The sequence below is a fragment of a genome, unplaced genomic scaffold (assembly GCF_019419815.1).
Source record: "Pyrus x bretschneideri cultivar Hongxiangsu unplaced genomic scaffold, Pyrus_bretschneideri_v1 Contig38, whole genome shotgun sequence".
In the NCBI taxonomy this organism is placed as follows: Eukaryota; Viridiplantae; Streptophyta; class Magnoliopsida; order Rosales; family Rosaceae; genus Pyrus; species Pyrus x bretschneideri.
In genome coordinates, this window is record NW_025999701.1 from 3,617,359 (window position 1) to 3,624,907 (window position 7,549).

Consider the following 7,549-nt stretch of genomic DNA (forward strand, 5'->3'; position numbering starts at 1 on the left):
GTGACTATGATACCCCTAGTTGAGTAAATTATTGATTTTATTTACAAGATTCTCTTTGGATTTGCCTTCGGGTGTTTCGATATCACTTTTAGAGATGATTTTATTGTTTACAAACATTTTTGGCATGTTAGAGTTTTTAGAAAAACCTATTATGTAGTACTTTATATGTTTTCAAAACAAGGTATTAGTATGTTCAGAAATAAAACGGTTTCTTACCATTACTACTAGTATAAACTATGGTCCACTCACCTTTTATTTTTGCGTCCCCTTCAGGATCTAGTGACGAGGAATATGACCCGAGCTTCGAGGCATTTCCTTACTAGTGAACTTGCGTTCTTCCGCTTGCATATGGCTTCTTTATGAATAAATTTAGCTTAATGTCATTCATTTCACTAGTACTCTCGTTTAATGGTTTGCTCTAGACATATACGTGCATCTTTTCCTTCAGATTGTGACTATTGGACATCCTGTTTCGCTTAGGATTAACTCAGATTATTATTATTATTTCTTTAGCATTTTTGTGTTCATGATGATTGTTGTTTGTTGTGTGACTTTAGATTACATATTTCTTTAGGCTTTTTAGTCAAATGGTCCTTAAGATTTGCATGACACATAACTTTGGTCCCTAAGATTTAAAATCAATAGAAGTGGTCCATCAGATTGTCCACCATCCATTATTTGGGTCCTTCTGTTAAAAAACTCCGTTAAGTTAAGGGTATAACACATAACTTTGGGCCCTAAGATTTGCATAACACATAATTTTAGTCCCTGAGATTTGCATAACACATAAATTTGGTCTCTGAGATTGTCCACCATCCATCATTTTGTTCATTCCGTTAAAAAGCTCAGGGACCACTTAATGGAGTTTTTTAATGGAATAACTAAAATAATGGATGGTGGACAATCTTAGGGACCACTTTTATTGAATTTAAATCTCAGGGACCAAAGTTATGTGTTATGAAAATCTCAGTGACCATTTTGGCTAAAAAACCTATTTCTTTATGTTCTTGCATATCCACATATTTATGGCTTTCGTCACTCTCGAGTGTCGGCCAGCACGTGCCATCCAGGTGTTATTTGGATATCTAGGTTAAGGTGTGTCACAAAGATTCATTCAGACAGAAGGGCAAATATGAAAGATTCAACCACTAAATTTAAATGCACAGTTCATATGTCTCTCCTTACCTACTATCTCCGTAGAAAAGTTCTTCCAAAAAGTAGGAAACAAAATAACTTAAGAGAAACTAGGAAACATAATCCTAATCAAATATGGGAAATCTGCCCAGCCACATATCAGCCACGTTTATGAACCTTCAATGCTCCAAATATGCTCCAAAATGACTTAAATTAAAGCTTGAGATGTGCCGAACATAATTTTAGAACGTCTCATACCTAAAAGACATCATATTGAATGCCAAAAAGCCCAAATAAGCCCAAAACGTCAGTTTGACAACACTGCGCGTTGCTCCTTTATTTCATCGCCATAAATTATCAGCTTGGTAGAAAAATCTAAAAATTCGATATGAACAAGCTAAGAGACTCACAAACATCCTCCAATTGGAATCATTTCAAGATTCATCTATTTGGTCACATTTTGCTCAAGAGGAAATCGCATGTCCTACATTAGAAATATAAATTAAAAAGTATCAAAACTTTGTCAAAATAACCAATAAATTAATACTAAGAGTAGGGTAAAATATATATTGTAATATGAACTCGTCACCTACCTTTCAACTTAATCTTATGTCTATGAGTAGGCTTACAAAAGGATTACAATGTTCAATGACTTTTTTTTCCTCATGGATGTATTTTGCAAGACTTGGCTACGAGGGCGACGATTTTGTTGGGCAAAGAACGTAGCGGACTTTATTATCTCATGGCGTTAGCATCTGACCAAGCACCTTCCATCCCCCTCCCAACCTGTCACCTAGCAGTTTCTTTTACTAATTTTGTGGCACCGTGATTCAGGACACTTTTCTTCTACCTGTTTGCAATTTTTAGCCAAGTCATCATTAAAGATCATTGTTAAATTGTTCTACGCACTATAATGGTGTGTGATGCTTGTCATTTGGCTAAACAAACTTCCTTTTCCCATTAGTTCATCCCAACTTCAAGATCATTTTCCCTTATTCATTGTGACATTTCAGGTCCTCACAAAATTCCTACCATTTCTAGGGCACACTCTTTTTTTACTATAGTGGATGATTATTCCCATTTCACTTGGGGTTTCCTCTTAAATTCTTTTCTTCTATCGTCCGCACCCATTTTAATACTACTATCCAAAACATCCGTGTGGACAATGGGTGAGAGTTCATTTCGTTGAAAGATTTTTTCCTTGCACAAGGGACCATTTACTAACATACTTGTGTCCATAATCTAACAAAATGGGGTAGTCGAGTGCAAACACTACCATATCCTTGAAGTCACTGGGGTTTTACAATTTCAAGCACATCTTCCTGTTCATTTATGGGAGGATTGTTTCTACACAACAGTTTACTTGATTAAATGTTTACCTACTTTTCTTCTTTAAAAAAAAAACCCCTTTCGAAAAATGGTATCGTAAATTGTAAATTCCCCTCTTATGGCCACTTGAAGGTCTTTGGGTGTCTTGTTGATAGCATTTTTACCACCTGCAAAAGTAGAGATAACAAACACTTAAAAATACTTGGAAAATTACAAGATAATCGTACTATAGTTGATTCTAGCAAGGTCGTTATCGACAGGGATTAAATGAATAATTTATGTAAAAATTAAATCTTAATTAATTATTTGAAAACAAAGTTTGAAAAAAGATTGATTTTGAATTTTGAAATAACTAAAATTAATTTTAATAAAAACACTTAAAGAAAATAATTAAAGAAACCAATTTGAAAGAAAGCAATTTTGGAAAACAATGATAAAAGAACACTAGTGTTCCGCTGTCACCTTAGCAATCATATGTGGTTTACTAATTACTTAAGAATTATACATGCAACTTTGAATGTTAGGTTTTCCTAATGCGTATTCTACTTGTAGCATTCAAGCTAGAACGTATATCAAACATGCAATCCGTACATGCATACTCGTTTGGCAAGACCTATGAATCGGCCAGTTTATGGGCAAATTTCCAAACCTCGTCCCAAGCTTGATTCACAACCATATTTAGCATGCAATATATGGATTTAAACTGGAAATGAGGAGAAGTAACAAAATGGGGTCAAATAGTGGCCGAAGATGACCTAAAAAGTAACAAAATGGGGTCAAATAGTGGGCGAAGATGACTTAAAAATGGCCTGGAATCCATGGTGAAACACCGGAAAACTAGGAAGGATTCTCCCTTAAGTCGATCTACACCAAAACCCCATCATTTCTCACATGTAAGATTATAATCTTACACAGAACAACCATATAAGATGATTGGCATCAATTTTCGAGGTTTACCTTAGTCATCGAGAACTCGCCGAGATTTCATCGAGGAAGACAATGAGAGCAATTCCACCCTAGCCTAATAGGTTGGCACCTAGCCCAAGCCAGGCCATACGCCGGCCCAGAATCGACAAACCCATGGGATAGCCCATCTGACGCCATGGCTAACTCCACAAGAACTCGCCATCATCTTTCTCACCTGCACCACCCTCCGCGCAATCTCTACCTCAATCACTCTCTGTTGTGCCTCCGACATCTCCCGATCCCTGGAACCTCATCTGATCCTATTCCATAACTCCGTTGATAGACACCCGTACACCTTCTTCATCTACACCCCATCTCAAATCCCTCATTCCTCTTCCAGATTTCCACTCCGCCAATCTTGGGGCTCCGATTGCTTGGCGCAGGGACCGAACTCGGCTGGTGAAATCGATGTCGAAACGGTGCGTTGGGTGGGTGAGTCGGGGAAAGGCACAGCTGGGTGTGATTGCGAGACGTGTGGGGAAGAGGGTGGTCGTTGTCAGTGTTCAAAGTTTGGTGGGTTTGATGGCGTCGTTTCGGAGTGTGGGTGTGGATTGGATTATGGAAATCGGGTGAGTCAGAGAGGGATTAAGGTGAGGTTGAAGATTGTGAGGGAGAGGGGGATTAATTTTTATTATTTATAATAAAAATTAATAATATTTTAATAAAATTTACTAGGCATTTTAGTTTTAGCGGTAGAGATACATTTGGTCTATTACTATTCATTGGGGTTTATCATTATTTATTGAGTGGATTAAATAGACTGGATGTTGACACATTTTTTTAGGTGTGGACTTTCTCTGATCAGTGCAGAAGCCACTGTGTTGTGTAAGGCCTCGAGCTCGGTTTCAAACTCGTGGTATTTATTTCTGGGTTTTGGGAAGGACAAATAAACGAGGAGAATTGGTGGTGGTTTCTGCAGGTTTCTATGTGTTTTCATAGAGAATAAAGAGTTAAAGAGTAGAGGGAAGGAGAGTTTGAGGGAAAGAGAGTGTGCAAAGTGAGGGAGAAATGGAAGAGAGAGTGTGATACCCTGTCCTTAATTTTACGATTTTATTAATTTTAAAAATAGAATAACAACAATGCCTCTAAATGTGAGATTGTTGACTTTCGTTGATCGTCATTTCGTGACATGTATAAGCTATTATTTTACTGTATTCTTGAAGTATTTGAGAGTACGAATGCGTAAGCACAAACATAATCAAAATCGAAGTTACGATTGAGATTTTACAGAACTACGAATCTGAAAAATACTTTTGTAAAAATTACTATTTTATATTTTTCATGATTATTATATTATTATTTTAATGTTTTATGATAGGAAATTTTTAATTTTTACTAATTTTCTAGCCCGTGGGGCCTACACCGACTTCAAACTCACCTCTCCCTCTCTTCCACGTGGCCTCTTCTCCTAACCCTCAAGACTCTCTTTCTCTAACTCTCCGTCATGTTTTCCAGCGATTTCTCAAATTTCAAACGAGGGTAAGCTTTGAAAACAACCTAAAATTCTTGGATCATGTTTTAGTATATGTTTCTAGCTTTCCTAAGGGTTTTGGTACATAAACGTTGCGAGGAAGACTTCCTAGATTTTCCGGCGAAAAACATTGAGCTTTGCAGGCTTTTTTTGGCTGATCTCGACCACTGCTAAACTTGATTTTTGGTATAAAATTCTTCTTCTCTCTCCGAGCTTCAAATCCATATATAAATTGTTGAGTTTAGTTGTGTTTCGAGCTCAATGTTCTAAAAATTGGCCTAGGCAGCCGCCTAGGCGTTGGGCGTTGAGCTTCCGTGGTGATTTTGGGCAAACCGTTCAATAAAATGGAGAGGGTTTAGGCAGCCAACTAGGCGGTGCTAGGCGGCACTAGGCGGTGCTAGGCGGCATGGTAGGCAGTTCCTCGTCTCTTTGCTCTGTGTTTGTGCAAACTGCAAACCCAGAACATCTAGATGTCCCTCGTCGTGCTGCATCTCAAATTTGACCACTATTGCAAACCCCAGACTTTTGTGCATGAAAACGGAGAAGTGTGGTGGTGGATAGAGGAGATGTGCGGTGGAGAAATGAAGGGATTGAGGGAGTTGTTTTAAATTGGAGGGATAGAGGGAGATATTTTCGATGTTTGATTTGTGGGTTTTCAGGAAAGAAGAAAATGGAGGGATAGAAACGGATAAGATGAGGTAAAGGAGAAAATCTAAAAAGATGAAGAAGAAGAAGATGGAGCGGAGAGATAAAATCGGCAAGGATAGTGGAAAAGTCTGGCTCTGAAAAGATGCTTAGCCTCTGCCTTATCACAAAATAAAGGGGGTAAACAATAATTACCCACTATCCCTAATAAATAAATTATATAAAATATTTAGATAATATTTTATTATTTGTTCTTTTTAAAACAACACCATATTACACTCTTGCATTATATTATTTTTCTTTTTATGATCAGAATAAGATCAGCTTATATTATACTCTTATGTTTAGATATGTATATTTTTTTTTAATAACGTATTCCTCAATATTTAATCATCTACTATAAAATAAATTTAACTAATTTATATGGTATATAATATATTTATTCCAAGATATACAAGAATTTTTTTTTTTTTTTGTAAATGTCAATATGCATTTATTTACAAAATATAGAAGAAATTTACCTAAATCCGCCTAGGCCCCCTAGGCGCCCACCTAGACCCTGCCTAGCCACCTAGGTGCTAGGCGCTAGCCCACCGCCCGACTAGCGCCTAGCATTTTTTAGAACCTTGTTCAAGCTTGATCCGAGCTCTTGGATTTCTTGCCCAATTCTAGCTTTCTCCTTGCTGGGTCCGGTGAGTGCTGTGCGACCGCATTTCCAAATGGGTCAACCCACCTTGCTAAAAAGAACTGAAGCCTAAACCTAATCCGATTCGAACTCAGGATTCGACCCGACCCATTTTTGAAATGGATCCGAAATATTCTTGGATTATTCTTGGAATATTCTCTAGAATAGTCATTGTGTTAACTTTTTTGAAATTTTCTCATAACCCTCATAGCCTAATTTTGATGCCCTAAGTTTGTTTTCGGCATCTGTTTAGTGAAATTTCGAAGTTTTAACATAGTTGACCAGCTCGATGTCTTGGTTGACTTTTTGGTTGACCGTTGACTTTCCTATTGACTTTTTACAAAATTTGCTAGGGACCCTTTTTAGCATATTTCGATGCCCTGATTCCAATTCCGCACTCCATTTTTCCAAATTTAATTGTTTTGGTTGAGTTTTACTAATGGTTCCCAATACTATGCTTAGGTTGGATTATTATCAAAGACTCCGGCTTTCCTAGTTTGAACAGCTACGACCTTGTGAGTGGGTCTTTTCTTTTATATACTATATATATTTGTTTAGTTTCCTTTTTTTTTTTTGGTCAATTTTGTTTAGTTTCCATACATACATCTAATAACGAATTTTCTATGTGATGTTGTAATTAAATTAACGTTTATAAGAAATGTCATAATGATGAGAATTAGGAAATCATTACAAATCTTACGGGATTCCTTAATTAGATTTATGGCTATGAATAGTATTAGGTTGACTAGAATTATCGAATCATTGTGACATGACTTTATTTACGTTATTTGCTCATCATGTGCTACGCTGGTGTCTGTACTCGTCTGGGCCTGAGATAGGCTTCATGTGTATTTTCACATCGCACCGTACGCTCACTTTGGATCCATTGTAGGTGCTAGTCCTGTCCTAGTTTGCTATAGACAATTAGGACTTGTATGTGATGCGCATAGTGCCAATCTTCACATGATTGTAGTACTATATCATAAACCATTATTACACCTAGTCTTGTTCATGTTAGAATATCTCTGCATGAACTCGTGTGTCAGCATATGTCGATAAGCACTCAATATGGTATGTTCATTTATGTGAGATATTGTGATTACTGGAAGTTATGTGTTTATTCATGAATTATTGTGAAGTATTGCTAGTTACGGTAAGTATTTTCATACATTACGTAGTATGTTATATTTGGAAACTATACTTGTTTTACGGCGAGAGGTTATTACATTTTGTCGAAAAGGTTTTACAAATTTTTATTTTTAGGCCCACTCATCCTTGTTTTTCACCCTTCCAGGTTTTAGTAGCAGAACTTTCGTGTC

The 7,549-nt window shown here is 36.9% G+C and overlaps 1 long non-coding RNA gene across 1 annotated transcript; it reads right to left on the reverse strand.

Annotated features, from left to right (window-relative positions):
- Positions 1-2,390: 2,390 nt before the first annotated feature.
- On the reverse strand, positions 2,391-3,977 carry LOC125468461. Its single transcript, XR_007250853.1, has 2 exons — positions 3,421-3,977; positions 2,391-2,630 (listed from the first exon to the last, which is right to left on the reverse strand). It is a non-coding gene; the product is annotated as an uncharacterized LOC125468461 (long non-coding RNA).
- Positions 3,978-7,549: the final 3,572 nt, after the last annotated feature.